Raw genomic sequence first — 15109 nt, forward strand, 5'->3', positions numbered from 1 at the left:
CTTATCAAAACCGCACCATACACGTGTCCATGATAAACACATGTATATATAGATGTATATATATATATATATATATATATATATATACTCTTTGGCTGCTACACATTACCGGTGCGTCGCGCAAAATGCCATGTATACACGTACAGTCGTGTTGCTATCCGCAGTTCGCCTGAAGAATGCAGTACCCAATATACCAGCATTCCACCCACAAACGAGAATTACAATCGTTACAATAATGGCGAAGACATCGTAACAACAAATTCAGATTTCCGTTTTCAACATAGCACTTGAAGGAAATTAGGATGATTTCAAACTTGACTTGCGCAATTTAAAGGGATGGTACAGTATTGGTGGAGATGAGAATTGGGCTTTTAGCTTTTTGCAAGATACCAAGAAAACATTTATGATATAGTACAGAGCATACCATTTTAAGAGGAATTCAAAGTTTATTTGATGAAAATCGGGTTTGGAATGACTGAAACATCCAAAAACAAAGTAAAACAAAGTGATCGTAATAAAGTGTGGGTCCCACACTTTATTAGAATCACTCTTTTTTGGATATCTCAGCCATTTCAAAACCAATTTTCATCAAATAAACATTGAATTCCTCATAGAATTACATGCTCTTTCATATTTCATATGAGGTTTCTCATTATTTCACCAAAAATGTTAGAACCCTGAAATTAGGTCTCAACCAAAACTGTACGATCCCTTTAATAAACGTGTATCTCTAGACAGGAGGAAGAGAGAGAGAGAGAGAGAGAGAGAGAAAAAAAAAACCCCCAGCAACGACCGCATTTCACTTGGAAGAAATCAAACGAGTCCTGTTGAATCTCAATCTTCAACTACCTTTCATTCTGACAGCGTTCCCTTTTCTCTACATTCCAACAGCACTTTTACCCCGCTCACCTTGATTATATGTTATACTTTACTTCGAACACTTCTGTTTTTATCACAATGTATTATGAAAAGTTTCCTCAATTATTGTATTGTCTTTTCATTCTACAATGTTCTGTTTACCTTATTCTCTGTTATCAAAGAAAGTAAAATGTATATGTTTTGTCGAAAAATGAAATAAACTTTTAAATTGAAATGGAAATGGAAAACAGCTTGATACACGCATTGATATTGCTCGGCTGGATATTTAGTACAGGAAGGGACTGTAAAACACTGGTTAAAATGTTTCCACCATTTGTTTTACTCACATCCTTTTTCTGTCCGTATTGTGCAAGCAGGATTGGGACTTCGCTCTCCAGTGCCGACTTCAGTTCTGGCAGAAACCTGCAAAAAACATGGAAAATGCAGGATTTGATAATAATGAACGTCCTTCTTTAGAAGGACGGACGGACGGGCGGACGGACAGATGGATGAGCTGAAAACATAATCCCTCCTGTACCTGTTGGGGTTGAAGCTTAAGAACAGCTGGTAATAATCTGTAATCTTTTGAGAAAAAAAAAAGAATCGATGTGAGCGCAAGCTTATGGATCATTCAGTCCTGACTTCGATTTCTACGCCGTAAGGGTATGTGTGTGAATTCCAGTGTTTATATATGTATTTTTTCCCGGGAGCCACCAGATACAATATGCAGATTAGGCAGTGCCGGGGGTAGGTTCAGAGGAAGAGCCTATGAAGCCACTTCAATGATTACATTACCCCTATTCTACTGTACGAAAATGCAAGAAAGGATACAATCACTATCAGAGTTGAAAGGATAAAGAAATGTGATTTTGATGGGTATTCCATCCTCATCTTCCCAGGTCCACTTCTCTTCCATGCACATCTCTTTATGGTTATTGTTTTTCCCCGTTTTTCCATTCGATGAGGGTCTGATATTCAATATCTTTTATCCAACCTCGTACGCATTCACCAGCTGGTAATGCAGCTTTTCGTTAACCGCTCCTAATCTATGAAATAGATTCCCTCCTCATCTGGAATTTTCACGAACAATCGAACAAGTAAAATTCAGTTGAAAGACGTATTCATTCTTAAACTCTATGAACTCCTTGAATATACAGGGCCAACGCCTGTTTTTTTTTTTTTAATTTCTATTTATCTTTTTAGGCATGTGCATTTTTATTGTAATTCTGACCTACAATAATTATGAAGAGTTTTATCACAACACGAGCTAAATCCATTCTTTTTAAGTTGATATATTTGTGATTAAAGCTGTTAAAAACACAGAAAATGATAAGAAACTACAGGATATTTTTAATCACAATTTCTAGAATATTCCACGTTATGTTCCAAGTGAGTATCACCAGAAAAGTTTTATTCAGCTCCATCTAATGATGGACTTACTTTGAAATGTTTAAAAATGGCCCTTACCTCATTTTGCAATAACACTCTTCATATATACTGTACCAAAGTACTTTGGAAAAAAGAAAGAAAAATCAAATACCATGATTATTGTCATAATTTCTATTAATATCAACATCACAATAAAATCGAAACCCTTTGATATTGTTGATAACTGATGTAAACATTTATACGAACATACCTTTGTTTAAGGTTACGATGTCACTGGTTGCATAGGAACCAAATCCACCGGAATTGTTTCCTCTGACGGAGATGTTGTAGTACGCGTTGTGTAGCAGACCTGTGAGGGTGAACTCAGTCGTTGATCCGTTGACAATCCCAGCCAATGTCCAAGATTGGCTTTCTTCCACGTCACATGTGTCTCGTTGAAGCAGTTGGTAGGAGATCTCGTGGGACGTCGGTTCGCAAACATTCGACGCTGGGTATTCCCACGTCACCAATACCTCCGTAGAGTGTCCAGGAAGATTTCTTGTTTCTATCACTGGTTTACCAGGGGCTGTCAATAACGAATAAACGCCATCTTAGCCTTGAACTGAACTACGTATCTATGGTCTTGCGTAGAAAGTAGAATAAAAATATTAATAAGGCTCTTTCTGCCCTTTGTAGTTTCTGACCATTTGTAGACATATCAGTGTGAACAAAAAAATCCAGAATAGATGCATTATCAAACCATTAAGTGACATATCCTCTAAACAAGGTAATCGAAATTTTTGTCCCGACCGATAAAGCCATTATAAGTCTTTTCTGCACAATGGATGTTGTTGTATATTGTGTGAAAAGCTGTGGCATTATAACAAGAAATCGTTTTTTGAAATGTGTTTCAGTTTTGTAATATCATACTTGACATACCTAAAGCGCTTAGTAAAACTGCCTGGACGGGACAATACGAATTTCAGAAGACTGGCAAGTATCATAATTCCAACCATGACAAGGCAATATTTATTGTTTTATGGTCTACACAAATACACATCATTTCCATTCCAGCCCCGTCGGCAGCCAGTCAAATTCTGAATTAATATTCCCTGACGTCATGTCTCTGCTCGCAAAGTAAACGATTTCGATCTTCGTTGCGTTAGTCACGTGATCGCATTATGACCAAATCACCGATCAGATCATTATTAAACCGTGGCTTACACCAGTTCCAATTTTGAAGAGTGTGCCATTACAAGATCTTTGATGAGTAGATCAGGTTAACAAGGCGAACTCTGCTTTGCCAATTTCACCTACTCACCGATATCCGGGGTTTTTGCCGTTATTTCCAAAGTCCGTCCACTTGCATTACCGACAACATTAAACTTGACAAAATAATCCGTGCAAGGCCTCAGCTGGGGCAACATCAATGAGGTTGAGTCGATTGTAAAAGATCGGTTTTTGGCCAAAGGCATACCAAACCATCTTTTCGTGTAGTGCGTGATATCATATGCGCGCAAAAAATAATATCTGAAGATGCCATTGATATCTTGACATCGTATTCTGTTCCAGACAAACAAAAGTGTTGGCGGCGTTGTGTTAGAATACGTCGCGTTAAACCCCGTGACTAGCCCAGGTTCTGGAAGAAAGACGAGTTGACAGTCATAGTAAGCTTGATCAAGATAAACCGAATTATAATTTTTTATTATAAATTTACGAAGAGAACTTATCTATTTATCTATTTTGTACAGGTACATGTGCCACGTAACGGCACGTGTCTTCATTTTCTAATAAATCATTTAATAGCACCTGGTCCTGTACTTCAACTTACAAAACTATTAAAGGCAGTGAATAGCTGATACAAATACAAACTTGGAAGTGGAAGAATACTCTGCAAAGATCTAATTCAGCAGGTTCCAATGGAAAGAATGAAAACAGCCAATAGTAACTTCATCTTGTAGAGCCCCAATGTTCATGATCAATGTGTAGAAGCAAAAAAGGAGACCGAAACATAAACATCATTTGTGAGATGTAAAAAACAAAACAAAACAGTGAAATATCCTCTTTACTTTAAGAATTTTTCTTTGAAGTTTGAAATTTGGCCATAAAACTGAACTCACGCCCAGTGGCATTGTTTTCCAAAGAAATTTTGGTGGGATGGCTGCTTCCATTCAGAGCGTTGACTGCAACAACCGATACATTATATATCGAGAATGGTAGAAGGTCGGTCAGGTGGTATCTCGTCTGATTGGTGGTCACTACTCGATGGCTAGAGTTCCTCTCTGGTTCTGGGCAGGCTTTCCTTTGGAACAGACTATACCGCACTCGGTACGCTACCTGACCGGCATTCGAGGGGTCGTTCCATGTTAGGACACTTCCAGTAGCCTTCAAATTTGTTACTGGAGATGGTGCTGGGAAGAAATCACCAAAATGTTTGTAACAATAGCAGGGAGGATCATTACCTTAGTTTTGATGATCATACCGTAATGGACAATACACACCACCAAAAAACAAACAAACAAAACTAATAACAGCATAAGACTTCACTGGAAAATCGAACAATTTTTTTCGTAATATACCGTACCGTAGTGTGCATAAGTTGACTTTGAAGCAAGGAGTGATATGAGAGCTACTTTGAAATACAGGACCAATCGGTCATATCTGTTAAGCGACTCAGCAATTTGTATACAAAGCAGTCCTTTAAAAATGCATCATGTTCCGTGACCAATGTTAGTTTCATTCTTACTATCAGATTTTCCACATTAATCCATATTGATATTATTTTTTGTAATGAAGGTGACAGCACATAGTATTTCTATGCCACAGGAAAACATCATGAATAATGATTTTCCTGTAGGATATATCCATGTCTATATCATATATATATATATATATATATATATATATATACATTCTATATTCATATATATATATATATGTATATATTCTATATTCATATATATATATATATGTATATATTCTATATTCATATATATATATATATATATATATATATATATATTATATGTGTGTTTGTGTGTGTGCGTGGGCTTCATTAGGAATGGAGGCTATATCAGCACGCATGTCTGTGTGGGTGCATGAGTGTTTTTGGTTTTGGGCGAATCGGGGTGGGTTAGTGGGACTGGGATTTGATTAGAAGTGAAGGATGATATAGGAATTATTTGATACGATTAATTACTTAGGACAAAGATAAATGGAGGTTTGTTTTGGTTCGGAGGGGAGGGTGAATTGGGCTGTTATGAACGATGTCATTCTTGAGATTAACAATGCATTTTTTAAATGAAAGAACGATACTATTCAGAGGGGTGAAGGTTCAGGTGTGAGTTTCTTTAATTTGTCTCCCTCTACAAATCAAATTTGTTAAGATTGGTTGTTACGATATGTAATATTAACAAATTTGATTTGTAGGGGGAGATTAATTGAAGAAACTCACATCAAAATGTATGTTTTGCATATATATTTTCTTATAAGTGGAATATGACTTATACGATCGAACATTATGAAAGGAATAAGATTGCATGAAATATTCCAATATTTTGTCGTTAGTATTGACAAGGTGGATTCATTATAACTGATTTACTGTTATTGTCGATGTTGCAGTTAGATGTAATTGCAGTGTAAAATTAAAGATGAAAACATTTTTCTTTTAAATTGTATTTGTATTGCATTTTTTCACGCTATACTCAATGATACTCAGAATGTGTTAATTCGGATGCACGTCACGAGACCGACACCCACGAGTCATACAGCCCCATGAGTCATACAGCTCACAAGTCTTACAGCCCATGAGTTATACAATTCACGAGTCATATAGCCCCATGTGTCATACAGCTCACAAGTCATACAGCCCATGAATTATACAGTTCACGAGTCATACAGCCCATTAGTTCGAGCTAACAAGGTACAAGAGAACATACAGCCCATTAGTTGGAGCTAACAAGGTACAAGAGACCGACACATTAAAGGCCCGGTCCCACTGCACTTACGGATGCAAAGAGGATGTTAAGCGTACAAAAAATCTTGTCATCCGTTGGAAAACGCTACGAATCCGCTGTGTACCCATCGCATACGTGTTTCATCCGCTCTATCCATCGAGCATCCGTCCACTGTGATTTCATCCGCGCAAAAAGTTTTAAGCTGCTTAAAACTTTTAGAACGGATGAACTTTCCGCTGTGTACGATGTAAATCCGCGACATACGAGCAACAAACGTTGTATGTCCGTGCGGCATCCCTTAAACATCCGCTGCATCCTCTCTGCATCCTCTGGGCATCCTCGCAACTCACATCCGCTGCAGCTAAAAACGGAAAGAGGGAGGAAAGATATGGTACATGGAACGGCTTTACATCGTTAATAGCACGGAAATAGAAAGGATGTAAGCGTATGCATCTCGTATATAAAGCATTTCGAAAGCATCCGCTCTGCATCCGCTCTGCATTCGCTCTGCATCCACTCTGCATCCGCTTTTTCCACTATGCGTCCGTTTCGCAATTATCTCCGGTAACCCCTTCGGAGCTGTCATCCCCTTCCATCCGCTTTCATCCGCTAGGCTTCCGATGAACATCCGTTTAACATCCCCGCTACATACTACCCACGTCCGTTCTATTTCCGTTCTGTTACCGCCAATTTTCGCCAATTTTGTCAATTTCTGGAGCGGATGAAAGCGGATGAAGCCATCCCCGAAATTTTGCTCGTCCGCTGTGTCCTTTCTGCATACGCTTTGTGTCCGTCGGCCAGTGGGACCGGGCCTTAAGCGCCGTGTTGTATCTGTCGAACTCGTGGACTGTTTTTACCTAGTGTCAAACTCATGGGTTGTGGGACTAGTGAGCTGTATGACTTATGGACCTGTTTTCAACGTCGAACTCGTAGGCTGTATGACTCGAGGGTGTCGGTCTAGTGGAATTACCCCGTAAATTCATGTATTATGATTTAACTGAAATCAATAAAGAGAAGGAAAACAAAACACATCTACATGGACAATCTGTTATCTCTCTATAAGATTTCATTTCAATATACACGTTAACGGAGAGTTTCATTTCTTTCTGAGGAAAGAAACCAATCTATAATGATTTTATAGTATTACCTATTTTGTCCATGTGTGCTACTGAAATTAAGATCTCTGTATGAAATTGAGTGGGAATTGAAATTGGGAAGGTAACAACTAGATAAATCTTCTATGGAGACAACCGTCGTCAAAAAGTCAAGCAAGCATGTCGCCAATTTAAGTGATTCTGTACACGTGAACCATAGTAAAAAGAGAGAGAGAGAAAAAAGGAAGCACTTCTTCAGTAATATATTTTATATCAGTTGACCCTGGATGAGTTTTATTTTCTTTTTCTGCAAAAAAGACATGTAGCTTTAATGTGAAGGATGTCTACAATATAAACACATCCGCTTTAGACAAGGAAGTACTTGATGATAAAGGCACATATCAGAGTGAAAGGCTGAAAGTGTTGAAAAGCAACAATACAGAAATAACGTTAAGTGTTGTGTAGTTGGCAGAAGGTCAGACGAACTTTTGTTAAAAAAGTTCTTGTAATATCAGGTTGACATTAGCATAGATGATTTTGTCGAAGGATCGTAACTAGTGTCAAACATTTTCTGTTTTCCCTCTGTCTTTTGTAAGAACGTCCATTGGTCTCTTTATTCTTTGGCAAATATTCAATCAGCAAAAATGCGTCATCTTCAAATCCTCCATTCATCATGCATTGGCTACAATGCAGGGCTCATGCTTTGGGTTACATGACATCGCTAAGCCCTCGCCGCCAAATGCTCATAAACTCCTCGAAGTTAAATTGACGTGTTCGATGTTCTTAAACATCCAAAAAGAATCACCTTTCGTACACATGTCTCTTCTAAATAAGTCACAGAACAGCCAATAAGTATTTATACCCTGTAGGTTTACTCATCAGTACTAATGGATAAATGAAGATAATTGTTACTCAAAGGTAAGAAATATTTCCTATGACGGAAAAGCTTAAGAAGTACAAAAAAATTATTGCTCCCCCATCTTTTATGTCATTATGATCCCAGAGGCAGTCTAGTCCCTTAACCTATGAAAGGTCAAAGCTGTAGGCCTATGTTGAGATAAATTTTGACATGTCATCGAGCTCTATGTATTAAGCTTTCCAGACTCTATAGGATTTCTATCGACATAACTTTGCGCAATGAAAGAAATATTCAAATAAATATGGATCAAAAAGTGAAGATAAGATACCAAAATTTTCATTTTCAACATGAACGCTCAATTCTAATTTCTCGCCTTATCATCCAATGTTCAAATACTCGACTATGTCCAAAATAGTCAACTGAGTGTATAAGACTGAAATCGTGTAACAAAGCTTACAAGGAGAGAAACAAAGAGTATAAAACAGGCGCACAATCTTATGAATAAGTGATATATTTAAAACATGAAACATACACACAAAACACCTACAAACAAAAACAGGTGTTATTTCTCTCATAGAGACAGCCTTATCGCACGAATGACGTTGGATACCTGTCCGGTTGTTAAAGGACCAGAAACCATTATAAAAAAGCATACAGTAACAACGGGAATTCTATTCGAGCTAATTTCATGTTTTTAAAGGTTATGATTTAGCGATATGATGAAAAAAATGAAGTCCAAGATTTAAAACAGAATATCTGGCCACGAAAGAGCAACTCACGTTCTTGAGCAGTCCTTACTGAAACATCCGTCCACTCGGACATACTTCCGTTCCACGAAGTTGCCATTCTAAACTCGTACGTAGTGGAGGGGGAAAGGTCCGTAAAGTTATAACCATTCCAAGAACTATTACTTGCACGGTGTAGCTCTGTCCCATTCAGTTGAAACGTGTAATTGACCGTATCCTCTATCAAATGTTCACAGCCAGGTTTCTTCCACTTGAATTCTAAGGAGTTGCTGTTAGATTTGTAAGAGATGTTTGCCACCATTGGGGAGCCTGTGTGTTGAAAGGTTACCATGACATTTACACAAGTGTATTATGCTCCGTCGACAATTCTATCCGAAAACTGAGAGAAATGTTCCATGACATCTTATGATTTAGCACGTATGCAATTGCTCCCCTTATATTTACATCTCCAACACTTGATCCGTCGACAGATGATCGAGGAATCCCGAAATAGTGAATGTCACTTTGGTGGCCTATCGTGTTGGAACTATGTTAAGCTTTGCATATTTTTGTATCTTATCACGATCCTGTGTTTTATCAACTGCAGCACGAAATCAACTGGGATGCCCCCGACTTCTCATGTAATTATTGTATCAACCATAAGTTCATTTTTATAATGTTGTGGCCCTGATCATTGGCCTGATGGGCAAGGTTCAAGTTCCGCTCTTACACGCAAGAAAATCTCTCAAACTTATTTGAAACCATTGAACCCAATTACGCTATTGCTGGATATGCCAAAAGTAGCCGTTTGGACCAGAAATGAAAATGAATATCATTGTTTGTTTATGTATTTTTATCGGAGAGCCACCTGCTACAAAATCCAGGTCAGACAGTGTTAGGTGTAGGTTCACAGGAGGGTTAGGAGCCGGAGCCAATTCATACATACCCCTATTGTACGCAAATGACCAACATGTTACTATCAAAGTTCAAAGGATAAAGAAATGTGATTCTGAGTACCGGTATTCCATCCTCATCGTACCAGGTCCTTCTCGTCCAGATCTCTTTATCGCTATTGTTTTTCCCAGTTTTTTTTCCATTCGATGAGAGCCTGATATTCTATTTTAAAAAAAAACCCAACCACGTGTTCACCAGCTGGCAATACGGCTTTTTGTCCACTGCTCCGAAACTATGACATAAGCTCCCTCCTCATCTGAACTTTTCGCGAACAATCGAACAAGTTACAATATAAGACGTATTCACACTTTTTTAAGTTCTTAGACCTGACTGCAATGCTGACCCAGGTTGTAAACAAATGAATATCAAATAACATCATTATTGCCAGAATTATTATGGATATCATCACATAAACGTAAAGTCCAAACCCTTTGATGTAATTGATGACTGGTGTAACAACATGAGCATACCTTTGATTACGGTAAATATGTCATCGGCCGCAGAGGGACCGAATCCCCCGGAACTGCTTCCCCTGACAGAGATGTTGTAGTACGCGTTGTGTAGCAGACCTGTGAGGGTGAACTCAGTCGTTGATCCGTTGACAATCCCAGCCACTGTCCAAGATGGGTTTTGTTCCAAGTCACAGGTGCCTCGTTGAATCAGTTGGTAGGAAATCTCGTGGGACGATGGTGCGCAAACATTTGACACTGGGTACTTCCACGTCACTAATACTTCCGTAGAGTGTCCACGAAGATTTGTTGTTTCTATCACCGGTTTACGAGGGGCTGTCAATTACGAATAAACGTCATCTTAGAGCATCGAACTGAATTACATGTATGTATCGATGGTCTCGCGCACAATGTGGAAAAAATATTAATGAGGCTCTCTCTGTGCAAATTTTGTGTTCAAGTTCAAGTTCAAGTTCAAGTTCGAATTTATTATTATTGTTTCCTTACAAATTTCAGAGATATCAGCGTGAACGAAATCCAGAATTGTTATCTAACATGCATTATTCATTCATTAAACAACATTATTATGCTCTAAACAAGATAACCGAAATCTTTGTCTAGACCGATAAAGGCACTGAAAGTCTTTCTGTACATTGGTTGTTGTTGATGTTGTTGTATAATCGTTACTATAGGGACCTGTCGTCACACTAAAGTTGTAAAGTTGTGATGACTCCAGTATGAAAGAACAGCAATGCTGTTCCTGTAAACATCGATATTTTCTTTCTCTTATGAAACAATTATAGTATTTCCTTGTAACAGTGAATATTGTATGAACACCAAAACTGGAGGTAAACAACACTCCAAGCTATAAATGCCTTACATGGGTAATTTGACGCCCCCCTTTTTTAAGGGGGGGGGGGGGTATACTTGTGACAGAAGTGGCTTTTTGGAACGTGTTTCAGGTGTGCAATATAAAACTTGACATCCCCGCGAGAGTTACAATTCCCCACAGTTCGCAGCGCGGAGGGAGAAATACAACTCTCAGGGGACTGTATTTTGCAACGATGGACAAGGCAATATTTATTGTTTTATGGTTTACATAAACACCCATCATTTGCATTTCAGCCCAGTCAGCAGCCAATCAAATTTGGAAATTATTGTCTGACGTGATATCTCTGCTAGCAACGTAAACGATTCCGATCTCCGTCGTATCAGTCACGTGACCGCACTATGACCAATCACCGAGCAGTATCTATGAAAATCATTTAATAAAAGCCGTTCTTACGCCAGTTCCAATCTCAAGGGTGTGTCATTACAAGATCGTTAATGAGTAGATTAGTTTATGAAGCTGAAGTCTGCTTTGCCAATCTCACCCACTCACCAATATGTGGGGGTTTTGCCATTATTTCCGAAAGCCATCCACTAGCATCGGCGACGGCTCTCAACACGACGCAATAATCCGTGCAGGGACTCAGGTGGTGAATCCTCAGTGAGGTTGAAGTGATTGCAGGAATCCGGTGTCTTGTCACAGGTTTACCATGCCTTTTTATTGTGCAGTTTACGATATCATATGCGCGCAAATAATAATATCTGAAGATGCCATTGATATCTTGACATTGTATTCTGTTCCAGACAAACAGAAGCGCTGGCGGTGACGTGTCAGAATACGTAGCATTAAGCCCAGTGACTAGCCCAGGTTCTGGAAGAAAGATGAGTTGACATTGATAGAAAGCAAACTCAAAATAAACCGAATGATAATTGCTTATCATACATTGACCCAGACAACTTAAGACATTACAGCACCTTGTTCTGTACTTCCACTCACAATGATATTAAAGAAAGTAGTATTAACTGACATAAACACAAACCTAGATGTGGTACCAAAGATTCCTCTCTAAAGATCTTATTCAGCTGATTCATATGGAAAGCATGAAAACAGCCAATAATAATATCTTCTTGTATAGAGCTCAAACATTCATGGCAAAGATGAAAAAGTAAGGAATAGACCTAAATATAAAAATCATTTAATGTGAAATGTCTAAAATAGAAAAACACACACAAATAGAGCAGTTTATAGAGAATAATGTACCTCTCAGTGCCAAGAACAAAGAAAAATGTTATCTGTAGTTAAAGCATTTTCCTTTTAAGTTTGCACTTTGACAATAAATACGAAGAAAATGCACTCACTCCCGGTGGCATTGTTTTCCAGAGAAATGTTGGTAGGATGGCTGCTTTCATTCAGAGTGTTGACTGCAACAACCGATACATTATATATCGAGAATGGTAGAAGGTCGGTCAGGTGGTACGTCGTCTGATTGGTGGTCACTACTCGATGGCTAGAGTTACTCTCTGGTTCGGGGCAGGCCTTCCTCTGGTACAAACTGTATTGCACTTGGTACGCTACCTGACCGGCATTCCAGGGGTCGTTCCATGTTAAGACACTTCCAGTAGCCTTCAAATTTGTCACTGGAGATGGTGCTGAAAAGAAATCACCACAATGTTTATTACAATGTCAAGGAGGATCATTTATCTTAATTTTGATGGCCCTACAGTAGTATGGACAATAATACACCACCAAACAAATAGCACCATAAGATTTCACTGGAAATTTCGAACTATTCTTCGTAACATGCCGAAGTGTGTAAGTTGTCTTTGCAGCAAGGAGGAAAAACTGCGCAAATAGAGTGCTGATTTCATTGAAATCATAACTATGGACAAAGTTATAAGGATTCCTCGCAATACGAGGGCTACTTTGAATTAGAGAACTTGTATACTAAGCAGTCCTTAAAAAAAATGCATCATATTCCGTGAGCAATGTTAGTTTTTTTCTTACTATCAGATTTTCAACATTAACCAATGTTACTGCTATATTTTGTAGTGAAGGCGACAGCACATAGTATCTCAATGTGTAGGATGTTTACATGTCTATAGCACATACGGTATTATATACACACATATACATATACATACATATGTATATAGTATTGTATATTGTATAAATATATATATATATATAATGCAAGTGTACAAGTGTGTGTGTGTATATGTGTGTGTGTGTGTATGCGTGGGCTTCATCAGGAATGAAGGCTGTATCAGCTCGTGTGTGTGTGTGTGCGTGTGTGTGTGTGGAATACATGTGTGTTTTGGGTTTTGGGCGAATCGGGGTGGGTTAGTGGGACTTTGATTGATATGATGCGAAGGATTGATACGATTAAAGGACAAGTTCACCTTCATAAACATAAGGATTGAGAAAATGCAACAATATTAGTAGAACACATCAGTGAAAGTTTGAGGAACATTGGACAATCGATGCAAAAGTTATGAATTTTTTAAATTTTTGTGTTGGATCCGCTGGATGATGAGACTACTACAGCTTGTGAGTCATATGCGTACAACAGTATAAAGAAAATATAAAAGAAAATTCAACATATTTTCACTTTTTTCGCATAATAAAAGAGCAATTGACTTGCCTCTTTCTAAAGGCAGGGGGAATAATATTACCCATAACATTTATCGGTAACGAGTCAGGGGAATGTGTACTTTTTTCAAAAGATGGAAGTTTGTGAAATTCTCTTTATATTTTCCTTATATGGTTGTACGCATGTGACATCTAAGTTATACATACACAGCAGAAGTCTTCTCATCCAGCGGGTACTGCACAAAAACTTCAAAAATTCAAAACTTTTGAACGGATTGTCTGATTTTCCTCAAACTTTCAATGATGTGTTCTACTAATATAGCTACATTCTCTCAATCCTTATGTTTATGAAGGTGAACTTGTCCTTTAAGTATTCAGGGCAAACATAAATGGAGATTTGTTTTGGAGGGGGAGGGGAAAATTTGAATCTTCTGAACGATTTCATTTTTGAGGTGAACAATGTATTTTTAAATGAAAGAAAGATATTATTCAGAGGAGTGAAGGTTCAGGTGTGAGTTGTTCAATTTATCTCCCTCTATCACAAGTTAAATTTGTTAAAGGTCCTATTTACCTTTGGGAGCAGTGATTTTAAAAATGTTCAAGATATCACTTTTGATGCAAATGTGTAGGTCAGTTGTATCACAAAACATCCTGCCATGATATGGTAGGATGTATTGCAAAAATTTTATATTATAAGATTTTTGCAATAAAGCCTAAAATATAAGGAGATATCACTATTTTTCTCATTGAACCATAACTGTAGACGGTTTAGTCCAGAAACATTTTTATTATAACTATTGTTCACATTTTGTATATCTAACAATACTTAACATCATTCTGGTTCAAATTTTTACATTGATTGTTTCTATCACTAACTCATATTTTAGAACTATTTTGAAGCACTAATGCTGGGTTTTTGTTTCATCTGCAAATGGTATCACGCCTTTAAGATCACAACTGCTGATCTGTAAATTAACAAACATGTCGGAAAAAAGGAACATGTGGGACTCGAACCTGTCATCTACTGCTTTCCGGGCAGCGACACTACCACCAGGCTGCCCCTGGTTGCCGGCAGTGACACGATGAACTTGGAACAAATACCCGAGCTCCGAAATTCTGGCATTGTTATGTTAAAATTTATAGTCCAAGGCGGACAAGGCGTGTTGAAATGAAGGAAAGATATCATTCAAATGGGTGAAGGTTTAGGTGTGAATTTCTTTGTAATTTGTCTCCCTCTACAAATAAAATTTGTTAACATTGATTGTAAAATTTGCGATCTTAACAAATTAAATTTGTAGCGGGAGAAAAATTGAAGAAACTCACACCAAAATGTACGTTTTGCATGTATATTTTCTTATCAGTGAAATATGATTTATATGATCGAATATATCTAAGGGGAATATGATTTAAACGAAATCAGTAAAGAGA

The sequence above is a fragment of the Diadema setosum genome, chromosome 13, assembly GCF_964275005.1.
Source record: "Diadema setosum chromosome 13, eeDiaSeto1, whole genome shotgun sequence".
NCBI lineage: Eukaryota > Metazoa > Echinodermata > Echinoidea > Diadematoida > Diadematidae > Diadema > Diadema setosum.